Genomic DNA, 15,763 nt, shown 5'->3' on the forward strand with positions numbered 1-15,763 from the left:
ATTTCCACTAAGTTCTTTGCAACCACCCTAGGCAGACAGATAGAACAACATCAATATCCCTTTTATAGTTCTTTGTTGCTTAGATAGGATGTTACTTTTTAGTAATTGGAACTTAGTATTCACTAGCGTTACTGTTACTCTAGTTTTTTAAAAGGTATATTTTAATTTTGTTTTTTATTCTCAGGCAGTAGGTTTTTAGTTTAGATACAACAGCGCTGAGCTCTATTATGATAAATTGAACCTACCAATTTACCCTAATTGTGGTCTCAACTGTAAAAAGTACGTGAAAGTTCATAAGATGTCACAATAACAAATAATAACAAATGTTGATGGGAAACAGTACAAAAAGGAGACTGAATTAGTCCAAACTAAAAGGAGGCTACTGAGCTTCATCCTAAGCAGCTTGATACCCTCCTTCAGAGGCCTATATAGCCTTACCTGTTAATGAGGCTCTTTTAGATCCAGCAAAGATTGTTTGGCAAACACTAGCTTCCATTCCCCTTACATGTAAAAGAGCAGACAAGAAGTACTACGTCTCAGCAAAGGACTCAGAGTTTTTATTTTCCCACCTCTCACTTAACTCCCTGATAGTAGATGTGGTGAAGGAATGTAGTAGGCAGCACCATGGTAAATCAACACCTCATGATAAAGATCACAAGTGCCTGGCTCTATTAGGGAGAAAGTCTTACTCCTCGGCCTCTCTTCAGTTCAGAATTGCCAATTATCAGGTCTTGATGGCAAAATATAACCACATCAGCTATACCAAACTCGCCTCCTTTGTTGACCACCTATTGGCAGAACACAGAGAGCACTTTCAAGTGATTGTGGCAGAGACCTAGCTATTGGCCAGAACAATGTTGCAAGCCTCCCTCGATGCTGCTGACACCGCCACTCGTTCAGTTGCCACAGCAATGGTAATGAGAAGAGCCTCCTGGCTCCAGCTCTCTGGTTTCCCTTAGAAGGTTCAAACCATGGTCGAGGAACTTCCCTTCAATGGTTCTAAATTGTTCACGGATTTGATGGATGAGCCTCTGTGAATAGTGAAGGATTCCAGAGTGACTTTGCATTCTCTTGGCATTTATACCCCCTTCATACAAGAGAAAACTCGGCAAGTCCCAGACAGCACAGAGATCCCACCCAATCCCCACCGAAGCTCTGCCTCTTCCCCCCGGTCAACCCCTGCCCCACCTCTTCCTGCCCAGTTCTGCCCCCTCCCCCAAGCGTGCCACGTCCTCGCTCCTCCCCTCCCTCCCAGCTTCCTACCTGCACACTGCAAAACAGCTAATTGTGGTAGGCAGGAGGCACAGGGAGAGAGGGAGAGGGAGGCGCTGATCTGACCGCGGGGCTTCCGCTGGCGGGTGGAAAATGCTGGGGGAGAGAGCTGATGGGGGGCCGCCAGTGGGTGCTCTGCACCCACCATTTTTCCCTGTGAATGCTCCCGCCCCAGAGCGCATACGGAGTTGGCGCCTATGATATGAACCACACCTAAGAAGGCAGAGGTTTCAGAGAAGGAAACTATCCACTTCTCAGCCTTCTGCCTCACACCCATCCACTTCCAAACAGCAATTTTGATGTGTCTGTTGAGAGTGTGAACTACAATCCTCATCCTCTCCTCTGCACCAGTTCACCAGCCTTCCTTCCTTCGGCAAACACCTTCACCACTTTAAGCAAGCCTGGGAGTTAATCACTCTAGACAAGTGGGTCTTGGAGATCGTTTCCACAGATTATTCAATACACTTAATTTAACTTCACTTCTCCCTTCTCCATCCCTCTTCAGGGACCCCTCTAAGAGCATGCTTCGCCAAGAGATAGACACTGTTTTATGTTTGGGCGCTCTAGAACCAGTCCCCATGCAGCACAGAGGGAAGGGAGTTTATTCAAGATACTTCCTGGTACCAAAAAGAGTGGAGGTTGGATACCTATCCTAAATATGAGACTACCTATGTGAAGGTACGGAAATTCAAAATAGTGATGTTGCAGCGATAATTCCTTCACTAGAGCAAGGGGATTGGTTTTCAGCCCTCAACCTTCAAGACACTGTTGGCTTAGTGTGATGGGGTGGACTAGGCTCTGAGGCCCCCTGCTTGAGGCCTTGTGGCCCTGCCACACCCACCCCAGAAGAGGGCAGTAGAGAGGTCCTCCAACCTGCCTAGAGAGGCTGTGAGGGAAGCAACTAATCAGGGTCCAGCAGGCTACTATAAGAAGAGCTGCAGGGCCAGCGCAAGTTCCGTTTTTTGATAGAGCTCGAGAGTCCTGGATGGTATGTGGCTGGCTGCGAAAGCTGCAGGAACTCAGATGAGGTGGTTCTGCCAGAAGCTGGGGAGATCGAGAAGGATCCCTAAGCCGGTTACAGGGATTCCATCAGGACAAGGCCCTGAAGTAAGGGTGAAGATGCCATGGGGAAGTGGCCCAGGGAATTAGAGCAGCAGTGCAACTTAGATAAAGGGACACAGTGACAGCAGCTATATCTACAGGGTCCCTGGGTTGGGACCCAGAGTAGTGGGCGGGCCTGGGTCCCCCCAACCTCCCCATTAGTCACTGAGGGAAGTGGCCTGGACTTTGAGGCACCCCAAAGGGGAAACTGAACTGCAGTGGCCCAGCTGAAGAGCTGGGGCTAGAAAGGCCCTGAGAGGACGAACACATTGCCTTCAGGGAAGGAGCCCTGAAGCACTGCTGTATTCCAGAGCAGGGACAAACTGAGAGAAGCATTACAGAGGGCACTGAAAGAGGCCCCTGTAGACAGACTGTATATGATTTGGCCAGAGGGCTAAGTCACCGAAGACCCACCAAAGAGAGAAAGTGAGTGTGCAATCACATGCACTCGGCCATGCAGTGCTCGCGAGAGGTGAGTCTGCCCCATTACACTTCGAAATTACAAATTGAAGGCACAAAGACTGTTAGCAACAATGCATATTTCCACATCACTATCCATCCATCATTCCATCCATCCATCCATCCATCCATCCCACAAATGGTTCCTCCACTTTGTTATTAGCCAAGATTACTTCCAATATTGAGTGCTCCCCTTCAGCCTATCATCTGCCCCAGCGGTTTTTTCGAAGATTATATCAGTGGTAGCACAAGAAAGAAAATCCACAAGAAAGGTCTCTTCCTCTAATTGGGTCTACAACTGAATATACAGAAATCAACATTGACCCTGGAACAGAGCCCAAAATTCATAGGGGCACAATTCAGTGATGGCAAGAGCCTACCTTTCTCAACACAGATTTGTAGCCCTCGCCAACATAGCAAACACGATTCAACTCAGTCCACAAACCATGGTCAGGAACTGCATTCAATTACTGAATCACATGTCAGCCACCAACTTCATGACACAGTAAACCAAACTTTGAATGCACTGCCTCCAAGGATGGCTCAGAACCATTTACTTGCTCACCAGACACAGTCTGCATAGGCTTCTTTCCATACCTGCCTTTGTGAAACAATCTCTCAATTGGTGGAAGAACCCATCACAATGAGTGCACAGGAGTTCCATTCACACAACTTTCCCCAGTGGTCTTATAACAATGGATGCCTTTCTGTTAGGATGGGGAGCGCATCTAGAAACTCACATTATCCAAAGCAAGGAGATGATGCTACATATCAATCTCAGGGCGGTCAGATGTGCCTGTCTCTGATTCCTACTGCTAATCAAAGGCAAGCACATAAAAATAATGATGGACAATATATCATGCACATTTACATTAACCTTCAGGGGAGAGCAAGTTCCCCATCCCTTTGCACCAAGGCAGTCAGAGTTGGAAGCATATAAAACTGTATTACTATCACAGTGGCCTGTCTCACAGGTATCCAGAATATTACTGTGGATGCACTCAGCAGACACTTCTTCCAAGACCACGAATGGGAAATAGATCCCAACATATTATATCACATATTCCCCCAATGGAGCACCCTCCAAATAGATCTGTTCACCACAGAAGTAAACAAGCAGATTGGGTTGCCAGTCCTTAAAGAATGCTTTTCAACTTCAGTGGTCATCAGCCTACTGCACATGTTCCCTCTGACTCCTCGAATAGGCAGAACATTGCTCAAAACAAAGAAAGAACAAGGCCAAATCATCCTAATAACCCCCACTTGGCCCAGGCAAATGTGGTTTCCTTACCTCCAACATGCTGTCTGATCATGCTCCACAACACTCCCTCTGACAGGTTGGATCACAGAAACCCCCTTGGGAACTGCCAACTGAAGCGCCAAGATTACTTCTGCCCCTGCTTTCCCTGCCAGCTTGGGACTCAGCACCCTGTTTTGTAGAGCCAGACACGCCAGTCTGCTCCAACACCGACCCAGAGTCTGAACCACGTGCCCCAAAGCTGCAGACTTAACTGAAAGCCACTTAAGAAGTGTTCCTGTCTATAACACCCAGATGCCCAACTCCCAATGGGATCCAAACCCCAAATAAATCTGTTTTACCCCGTATATAAGCTTTATACAGGGTAAACTCATAAATTGTTCGCCCTCTATAACACTGATAGAGAGATATGCACAGCTGTTTGCCCCCCATCCCCAAGGTATTAATACATACTCTGGGTTAATTAATAAGTAAAAAGTGATTTTATTAAATAAAGAAAGAAGGATTTAAGTGGTTCCAAATAGTAATAGACAGAACAAAGTGACTTACCAAGTAAAATAAAATAAAACATGCAAGTCTAAGTCTTAAGAAAACTGAATACAGATAAAACCTTACCCTTAGAGGAATTCCAGTAAGCTTCCTTTTACAGACTAGTCTCCTTCTAGTCTGGGTCCAGCAATCACTCACACCCCCTGTAGTTACTGTCCTTTGTTCCATTTTCTTTCAGGTATCCTTGGGGGTGGAGAGGCTCTCTCTTTAGCAAGCTGAAGACAAAATGGAGGGGTCTCCCAGGGATTTAAGTAGACTTGCTCTTGTGGGTGAAGACCCCCTCCTCTCTCCTATGCAAAGTCCAGCTCCAAGATGGAGTTTTGGAGTCACATGGGCAAGTCACATGTCCATGCATGACTGAGTTTCTTACCAGCCAAGCCACATTCCTGGGAAAGCTCCGATGTGGATTGGCATCTTCGAGTTCATTGTTGGCTTAAGTGGTTCTTGATTGGGCACTTAATTTGCACATTCCTTTCTCAAGAAGCTGACCAAATGCTCTACTAGGCTAGTTAAAATCAAACAAGTACACAGCCAATATTCATAACTTCGAATACAAAAATGATATATGCATACAAGTAGGATAAATATATTCAGTAGATCATAACCTTTACATAGATATGTTACATGGCATATGTAATAAAAAACATTCCAGTTATGTCACACATACATTCATAAGCATATTTCCATAAAGCCTTATGGGGTGCACCATCACACTCTCCACCTTCTCTCCTAAAACCGCGGGACGATTCTTCACCCCAATTTCAAGATTCTTCGTCTCAAAGTGCGATTAAGCAAGGGCTCACTGGGTAGAGATAACCTGTTCACTCAATGTAAAAGGAGTGCTACTACACAATGGTAAACAATCTACTTGCTACATGTATTGTCAGAAATGGACACATTTTGCCAGTTGGTGTGGCCATAGACAGCATTCACCAGTGACTGCATCACTTCCAGATATACTAGATTACACCTTAGCCCTAAAAACTTCCGGTTTACTGATGAGCTCGATAAGAGCCCACCTAGTAGCCATCAGAGCCTTTCACACACACCCATACAGGGCTATTCCATCTTTAGCCTCCCAACTACAGGATGGTTCCTCAAAGAGCTTGGAAACCTCTACCCAGTGGTCCAACGTCCATCTCTAATATGGGACCTCAGTCTGGTCCTTAAATGCCTCACAAGACTTCCTTTGAACCTCTAGCTTCTTGTTCACTACTCCATCTGTTGACAAAGACAGCATTCCTGATAGCCATCATGTTGGCATGACAGTTTGGTGAGCTACAGGCCCTGATGGCATATCCCCCTTTCGCAGTGTTTTTTAAGGACAAGGTCATGCTTCAACCTCACACCAAATCCTTACCTAAGATCTCTTCTGCAGTCCATCTCAGTCAGACAATTCACTTGCCTGTCTTCTACTCCAAACTGCATCTGAACCCCCAGGATGTAGTACTGCATACTCTGGATGTCAGAAGAGCTCTAGCTTTCTATCTAGACAGAACAAACCCCTTCAGAAAGACCGAAAAGTTATTCATCTTGATAGCAGACAGATAAATGGGTTGGCAATCTCTAGCAAGAGACTTTCCAAATGGATTTCACACTGCATTAGCTCCTGTTACCAATCTCACAACATTGAGCCACCCTAGCTCATATGCACCTATTCAACAAGGTCCATCGCCCCTTCCACGGCCTTCCTTAATAACGTACCAATCATCGAAATATGTAAAGCTGCCACTTGGGCTTCTGTGTGTATGTTCTCTGAACACTATGCAATCACCCATGACTCCACTCTGACACTATATTCAGCTCGATTGTACTCTCTGCTGTACTGGATTCAATTCAGAAGCCCCCTCCACCTTAGAGGGTACTGCTCAATAGTCACCTAGAGTGGAGCACCCACAGGGACACACATCTCGAAGAACCACATTTACAGCACAGGGTGAGTAACCATTTCTTATCCCATCAATAAAAGGATTGTCATCATCTGATTCCTCTTTAGACTTCAGCAGGAGGCCTTCACTGAAGAATAGAGCAAGTCAGCAACAAGACAACAATAACAGTAAAGGCAATACAAACTAGCCTTATTATGAATGTAAAGATTTAAGTTCTAATTACTTTCCTTGATATCCTCCAAGTTGGGTGAATGTGTGTCATCCATAAGATCCTCAACTGTGGCATATTGACCCCCATGATCACAGTATCTACAACATTCAGGATGAGTTCCCCACAATACATGGAGCATACATGTAAGTCACTTAATTCAAGTTCTTGAGTGTTACATCATTCTCCTCCTTGGTTTGTGGAATCAGAAAATCAACAGAATTATAGTGATAAAGATTTCCCTACCTACTCAACTGGCGATATGCCAACCAATCACTCTCCAGCCTGTTCCTCATTTCCTCTGTCAGGATGCTGGCAAGGTCCATCACCCCAATCTCCAGCTCAAGGCATGGCCCTTTGATGGTTCCAAAGCTTGGAAATGACCTGTTCCCAGTATGTAAAGGTGATCCTGTTACATAGCAGGAAGCAAACTACTTTCACATATATGTTGAAAGGTGGAAGCAATTCTAACTCTAGTGACTTGAAACACATTACTTCTACTTCTACATCCTCTCCACTACCACTTGTGTGAGATTACATCCTAGAACTAAAGATGTCAGGATTATCTCTAAACTCCATAAAGGTGCTTCTCGCAGCCATCACTGTCTTCCATCATAAGATAGAAGGTTGTTCTGTTTTTGCTCATCCTTTCACAAGAAGGGTTCTCAAGGGAATGAGTAACCTCTTCCCGCAAATCACATGGTCTACATCGGCATGGGATCTCAACCTTGTCCTCAAATGCCTTACAAGGCCTCCCTTTGAACCCATGCCCATCAGCTCTCTTCATGAAAACCACATTCCTAGTGTCCATTAGTTCTGCTCGGAGAGTGGCAGAGATTGGGGCTCTAATGGCCTACTCCCCCCCCCCCATTTATAATCTTTTTCAAAGATAAGGTTACACTATGACCGCACCCCAAATTCTTCTTCGAGTGCTTGCTCATATCCATTCCATTAGGTGTGCGCGCGTTGCGTGCACGATCGTCGGAGAATTTTCTACCCTAGCAATTTTCTACCCGGCGGGTCGGCTGTGGAGCCCCCTAGAGTGGCGCCTTCATGGCGCTGAATATATACCCCAGCCGACCCGGCGCCCCCTCAGTTCCTTCTTACCGCCCCTGACGGTCGTTGGAACTGTGGAGCGCGGCGTAGCTGTTCTCCACTCTCCCTAGCTTATCCAGTTATTCACAGTTATAGTTATAGTTATAGTTGTTTATAGTTATATAGTTGGTTATTCACTTGTTTATAGTTGTTATATAGTTAAAGAGGATTCAGGGGGTTGTCTCCCCCTTTTTCCCCGGCCGCGTGGCCGGGCTCATGCCCAAGGCTCCCGGCTTCAAACAGTGCGCCTCCTGCGCTAAGCCTATGCCAACAAGCGATCCGCACGACTCGTGTCTGAAGTGCCTGGGAGAGTCCCATCAAACAGATAAGTGCAAGATCTGTAAGGCCTTCAAACCGAGGACCAAGAAGGAGCGGGACTTTCGACTCCGGCAACTCCTTATGGAGGCGGCACTTAGCCCGGACGCTCCATCGGCGCGTCAGGCCCCAGCACCTAGCACCTCGGTGCGCAGTGCCCCGGCGGCACCGACCATGCAGACCACGTCGGACAAGCCTCCACGGCACCGGACCTCATCGGCACCGCACTCACAGCAAGTGCCTCGGCGCCGTTCATTATCCCCGGGACATAAAAAATCCCATAAGGCGGGGACCTCAGTGCCGAAGACGCCGGCTCCCCCGGTGCCGGGGGTAGAGCCGCGTCCACCTGTGGAGCACCGAAAACAGGTGCCTCCAGCACCGTCGACTCCGGCTCCGAGGCCGTTGAGTCCGGTGCAGACAGAATCACCACCGAGACCGGCGGTGATACAGTGCCTCCTGTCGACACCGGAGACCTTCGCGACGGCGAGAGACTTGATCGCCCTCACGGAGCCGGCACCGCCCCAACCACCGGCACCGTCGGCACCGTTGACTCGCCCGGTCCAATCTAGGGGAAAACCTGCCTTGATGCGCCCTCCATCGCAAGGGCTGGAACCACGGCACCGGTCCAGGTCCCGAAGCAGGTCCCCACGCCGCTCGCAGTCCCGGCGCCGGATATCACCTCGGCACCGGTCGTACTCGCGGCCAAGATCATCGCGGCACCGCTCTACATCTCGGCACCGTTATGATCGTCGGCACCGATCAACGTCGAGACGTAGTTCTCGGCACCGGTACGATCGACGTTCGACGTCGAGAGGCCGCTCCCGGCACCGGGCCTACTCCAGGTCATCGTCTCGATCCAGGTCCGACTCCCGGCACCGGCGAGGTCATCGGCACCGATCGCGATCTCGGCACCGATCGCCGGCACCGCGTAGAGATAGAACATCTCTAGACCGGCACCGTACGGCACCGTATCCCACGGGATTCGTCTCGGCACAGTCGGCACCGCCATGGCCATCGAGATCGGTGTCTCACTCCTCTGAGGACTTGTCAAGATCGGCATACCCCCCTCAGGGGCAAACCGGGGAGCAAGATTTAGGCCATTGGCAAGAGGGAGCAGAGGACCCTGACCATGGCCCATCTCACTGGTCGTTCTGGACCCCGTGGGCATACCACCAGGCGCAAGGGGCTCCAACAACCTCTCGCTCGGGTCACTCTGATACAAGGGCCCCAGAGTCCACCATCTCTCGCCCTCCTCCAGGGGGCATGGAGGCCTCTGTATCTGCACCACCTGACGTCCCGGACCCAAGGGCAGGTGATGCTCCGACCCAGGAACAGGGAGACCAGGATCCTCCCCTGGATCCCTTACCACCAGAGGCATCTTCCTCTTCCTCTCCGGATGAGGCAGTGGCGGGCACGTCGTGCACAGGTCCACCCCCAATAGATCTTCGGGCTCATCAGGACCTGTTACGTAGGATGGCCCGTAACATGGACCTACAGACGGAGGAGATAGTGGAGGTGCAGGACCCCATTGTAAATATCCTCGCGGCGGATGTCCCATCAAGAGTGGCGTTGCCCCTGATCCGCACGATCCAGGTGAACGCAACTACGATATGGCAAACCCCTGCCTCTATCCCACCTACAGCGAGAGGGGTGGAAAGAAAGTACTTTGTCCCTTCCAAAGACTACGAGTACTTGTATACCCATCCCCAGCCGTGTTCACTGGTGGTGTCATCAGTGAATGCAAGGGAGCGCCACGGTCAACAAGCTGCAGCGCCCAAATCAAAGGAGGCTAAGCGACTCGATTTGTTTGGCCGTAAAGTTTATTCAGCTGGAGGGCTGCAACTTAGAGCGGCTAACCAGCAGGCGCTCCTGAGCCGCTACAACTTTAATTCCTTGAACTCTATGGGGAAGTTCAAGGAATTGGTTCCCCAAGAGTCCAGGGAAGAGTTTGGGGCCTTGGTTGAGGAGGGTAAGAAGGTGGCTCGGACCTCCTTACAGGCCTCCCTGGACATAGCGGACTCGGCCGCGAGAACCCTGGCCGCAGGTATCGCTATGCGAAGGACCTCCTGGCTCCAAGTTTCGGGTTTGCCCCCTGAATTACAGCAAACCCTACAGGATTTGCCCTTTGAAGGACAGGGGTTGTTCTCGGAGAAGACGGACTCTCGATTGCAGAGCCTCAAGGACTCCAGGACAATCATGCGCTCCCTGGGGATGCATGTTGCGGGTCCCCAGCGCAGACCATTTAGGCCCCAGCCTCAACGTTTTTACCCCCCTCCACCTCGTCAGAGACAGGACCCTGCCAGAAGGCGAGGGCGAGGTGGTAGGAGAAGATGGGCTGGCCCTCAACCCGGTCAGAACCAGGGGCCACCAAGACCACCTTCAGGTCCTAGACAGAACTTTTGAAGGTGCGGTCGAGGACGGCGCCCCAGTCATCCCCCAGGATCCAGCCCCCTCCTTTCGGGATCGCCTCTCCCACTTCCACCGTGCTTGGTCCCTTATAACTTCGGACCGCTGGGTCCTCCGCACGGTGGAGAGGGGATACGCTATCCAGTTTTCCTCTATCCCCCCCTCTCACCCCCCCTTCCCCGTCCCTCTTCAGGGACCCTTCTCACGAGCAACTTCTTATACAGGAGGTTTCTACGCTCCTTGCCATGGGGGCCATAGAGGAGGTTCCGATAGAGTTAAGGGGCAGGGGATTTTATTCCCGTTACTTCCTGATCCCCAAGTCCAAAGGAGGTCTGCGGCCCATCTTGGACTTGCGCGGACTCAACAAATTCGTAGTAAAGTTGAAGTTCCGCATGGTCTCTTTGGGGGCCATTATCCCTTCCCTCGATCCTGGAGACTGGTTCGCCGCCCTCGACATGAAAGACGCTTACTTTCATATCGCAATTTACCCGCCTCACAGACGCTTCCTGCGATTCGTGGTAAGCAGAGTGCACTATCAATTTGCAGTCCTTCCCTTCGGCCTATCCTCGGCCCCAAGAGTGTTCACAAAATGTATGGCTGTTGTGGCAGCGTACCTTCGTCGACAAGGGATACAGGTGTTCCCGTACCTAGACGACTGGCTGGTACGCGGTCGCACCAAAGAGCAAGTTCGAGATCATGTCCACATAATAGTGCACACATTCAACAAGTTGGGCATCCTTCTCAACAAGGACAAATCCACTCTAGAACCTACCCAGAGAATAGAATTCATCGGCGCAGTCCTAGACTCCAGACGTGCACAAGCCATCCTGCCAGACAACCGCTTTTGTACCATCACGAGCCTCATTCAAGGGCTCAGGGCCTTCCCAACTACCACGGTGAGGTCGTGCCTCACCCTACTGGGTCACATGGCTTCCTGCACGTACGTAACCAGGCATGCCAGACTTCGGCTTCGCCCACTCCAGACCTGGGTGTCATCGATATACCGCCCACATCGGGACAGCCTGAACATGGTGGTCACGATCCCGAACTCGATCCTGACCTCCCTCACCTGGTGGCTAGATCACAATGTGGTTTGCGAGGGGATGCCATTTCACGCCCCACAACCCTCTCTGCAACTGGTTACAGACGCTTCATCTCTGGGTTGGGGCGCCCACCTCAACGAACACCATACTCAGGGCCTGTGGACTGCATCTCAGTTAGCCCTGCACATCAATGTTCGGGAACTCATGGCGGTGCGCCTGGCGTGCCAGGCATTTCTCAATCTCCTACGTGGCCGTTGTGTGTTAGTTCTCATCGACAACACCACGGCCATGTTTTACATCAACAAGCAAGGAGGAGCACGTTCGTCAATTCTATGCCAAGAGGCCATTCACCTGTGGGACTTCTGCATTGCCCACTCAATCCATCTTACGGCATCGTTCCTCCCTGGAGTCCAGAATACTTTAGCGGACCGACTCAGCAGGTCTTTTCAGACGCACGAGTGGTCCATCCGTCCGGACATCATACATTCCATCTTCCAGAAGTGGGGGTTTCCCCAGATAGACCTGTTTGCATCTCGAGACAACAGGAAGTGCCACGTGTTCTGCTCCCTACAAGGTCGAGCTCCGGGCTCCCTCTCGGATGCGTTTCTCCTTCCCTGGAAAGACCACCTGTTTTATGCCTTCCCTCCGTTTCCTCTGGTCCACAAGGTACTGCTCAAATTGCGCAGAGACCAGGCACAGGTAATTCTGTTCGTTCCAGCGTGGCCGAGACAACATTGGTACACCACACTGTTGGAACTCTCGATTCGGACACCGATCCCGCTTCCATTATGTCCGGATCTCATCTCTCAGGACCACGGCCGACTGCGTCACCCCGACCTGCATTCTCTTCACCTCACGGCGTGGCTGCTCCATGGTTCTCCCAGACAGAACAACAATGCTCACTATCGGTCCAACAGATTCTGTTGAGCAGTAGGAAGCCCTCAACACGAGCCACGTATTTGGCCAAGTGGAAGCGGTTCTCCTGTTGGTGCGAACAACGAGCCACGTCCCCGTTACAGGCACCTATTCCTCTCATATTGGAATATCTCCTCTCCCTAAAACAGCAGGGGTTGGCGATATCTTCAATTAGAGTTCACCTGGCCGCTATATCAGCCTTTCACCCAGGGAAACTCGCGTCCTCGGTATTCTCTAACCCGATGGTCGTTAGATTCCTCAAGGGCTTAGACCGCATGTACCCACAACAACGTCAGCCCGTCCCGACGTGGGACCTTAACCTGGTTCTCTCCAAGCTCAGAGGTCCTCCATTTGAGCCACTGGCCACCTGTTCACTTTTGTACCTATCCTGGAAGACAGCCTTCCTCGTAGCCATCACCTCAGCAAGGCGCGTTTCTGAACTCAGGGCGCTTACATCCGAGCCCCCTTATACAGTTTTCCATAAGGATAAAGTGCAGCTTCGTCCACATCCTGCCTTTCTCCCTAAGGTGGTTTCTCCATTTCATATCAACCAGGATATATTTCTCCCGGTCTTTCATCCTAAACCACATGCTACTCGCCAGGATCAACGTTTGCATTCTCTGGACGTACGCAGGGCCCTGGCTTTCTATATTGACCGCACAAGGCACTTTAGGAAGACGACACAACTCTTCGTTGCAGTGGCCGACCGAATGAAAGGCTCACCGGTCTCCTCACAACGCCTATCCTCCTGGATTACGTCTTGCATCCGGACTTGCTATGACCTGGCAGGTGTCTCAGCACCGCACCTCACCGCTCACTCCACGAGGGCCCAAGCTTCCTCGACTGCTTTCCTGGCACAAGTTCCGATCCAGGATATTTGTAGAGCGGCGGTTTGGTCATCAGTCCACACGTTTACAGCTCACTATGCACTAGTGCAGCAGTCCAGGGACGATGCTGCATTCGGATCAGCGGTTTTGCACACAGCAATGTCTCACTCCGACCCCACCACCTAAGTTGGGCTTGGGAGTCACCTAATGGAATGGATATGAGCAAGCACTCGAAGAAGAAAAGACGGTTACTCACCGTTGTAACTGTTGTTCTTCGAGATGTGTTGCTCATATCCATTCCAAACCCGCCCCCCTTCCCCACTGTCGGAGTAGCCGGCAAGAAGGAACTGAGGGGGCGCCGGGTCGGCTGGGGTATATATTCAGCGCCATGAAGGCGCCACTCTAGGGGGCTCCACAGCCAACCCGCCGGTGTTGCTAGGGTAGAAAATTCTCCGACGATCGTGCACGCAGCGCGCGCACACCTAATGGAATGGATATGAGCAACACATCTCGAAGAACAACAGTTACAACGGTGAGTAACCGTCTTTTCCTACCAAAAATACCTTCAGACTTCCATATAAACCAGCTTATCCACATGTGAGTTTTCTTTCTAAAACCACACCAGGACAAAAGGGAGGCGACATTACACACATGATGTCAGGGGAGCACTAGCCTTCTATTTGGATAGGACTAAGTCCTTCAGGAAAGCTCCCAGACTATTTCTCTTCATTGCAGACAGATCTAAGGGATCCTCAATCACTAAACAAAGTCTCTCTAAATCGATATCAGACTGCATTACCTATTGCTATCGTTCTCACAACATTCAGCCTCCTCCTAGAGGATGAACACACTCCAGATCTCTCTCCACTTCCATAGACTTCCTCAAAAACATTCCAATCACAGAAATGTGCAGAGCAGTGACTTGGACATCTGCTCATACATATGCTGAACATTATATAGAATCAATGTCCAATGCCATATTTGGCTCCACTGTCTTATCCTCAATTCTAGACTCAATTCCTAAGCCCCACTCCTCCATTGGGGCACTGCTGCAGAGTCACCTGCAGTGGAGCACCTATAGGGACACTACTCAAAGAAGATGAGGTTACTCACCTTGTGCAGTAACTGTGGTTCTTCAAAATGTATGTCTCTGTGGGTACTCCACTACCTGCCCTCCTCCTGCCTGCTTTGGAGGTCTTACCAATGAGCTCTGAGATAGAGAAGGAACTGAGGATGGTTTGCCTGCAAAGCACTATGTAGCCCTGATGCAGGGCATAAGACGGGGAGAGAGCAGAGTCAAATGGACACTGCTACCTAAAATCTCTGATCTGAGGCGCAGGAAGTGCAAATACACCTACAGTGGCACACCAATAGGGACACACATCTCGAAGATCTACAGTTACAAGATGAGTCAACTTTTATTTATTTTAATCTGTTTTTATAGTTAGTATGCAGCTAGTAGGGTGCTCTTGAAGGATTCAAATATATCATGAGGTTCTGATAATGATAAAGCTTTTGATACGGTCTCGCACAGTATTCTTGCCAGCAAGTTAAAGAAGCATGGGCTGGATGAATGGACTATAAGGTGGATAGAAAGCTGGCTAGATCATTGGGCTCAATGGGTAGTGACCAATGGCTCCATGTCTAGTTGGCAGCCGGTATCAAGCGGAGTGCCCACAATACTGGGGCCATTTTTGTTCAATATCTTCATTAATGATCTGGAGGATGGCATGGATTGCACCCTCAGCAAGTTTGCAGGTGACATTAAACTGGGAAGAGTGGTAGATACGCTGGAGGGTAGGGATAGGATACAGGGGGACCTAAACAAAATTAGAGGATTGGGCCAAAAGAAATCTGATGAGGTTCAACAAGGACAAGTGCAGAGTCCTGCACTTAGGACGGAAGAATCCCATGCACTGCTACAAACTAGGGACCAAGTGATTAGGCAGCAGTTCTGTAGAAAAGTACTTAGGGGTTACAGTGGACGAGAAGCTGGATATGAGTCAACAGTGTGCCCTTGTTGCCAAGAAGGCTAACAGCATTTTGGGCTGTATAAGTAGGAGCATTGCCAGCAGATATAGGGGCGTGATCATTCCCCTCTATTCGTCATTGGTGAGGCCTCATCTGGAGTACTGTGTCCAGTTTTGGGCCCCACACTACAAGAAGGATGTGGAAAAATTGGAAAGAGTCCAGAGGAGGGCAACAAAAATGATTAGGGGGCCGGAGCACCTGACTTATGAGGAGGGGCTGAGGGAACTGGGATTATTTAGTCTGCAGAAGAGAAGAATGAGGGGGGATTTGATAGCTGCTTTCAACTACCTGAAAGGGGGTTCCAAAGAGAATAAATCTAGGCTGTTCTCTGTGGTGGCAGATGACAGAACAAGGAATAATGGTCTCAAGTTGCAGTGGGAGAAGTGTAGGTTGGA

The 15,763-nt window shown here is 49.9% G+C and overlaps 1 protein-coding gene across 1 annotated transcript in view; it reads left to right on the plus strand.

The window, feature by feature from the left end:
• Positions 1-15,763, plus strand: part of DNAH14 (dynein axonemal heavy chain 14) — a 468,480-nt gene that overhangs the window by 420,514 nt on the left and 32,203 nt on the right. The window lies entirely within an intron of this gene.

Source organism: Malaclemys terrapin, chromosome 3 (assembly GCF_027887155.1).
Source record: "Malaclemys terrapin pileata isolate rMalTer1 chromosome 3, rMalTer1.hap1, whole genome shotgun sequence".
Classification (NCBI taxonomy): Eukaryota; Metazoa; Chordata; order Testudines; family Emydidae; genus Malaclemys; species Malaclemys terrapin.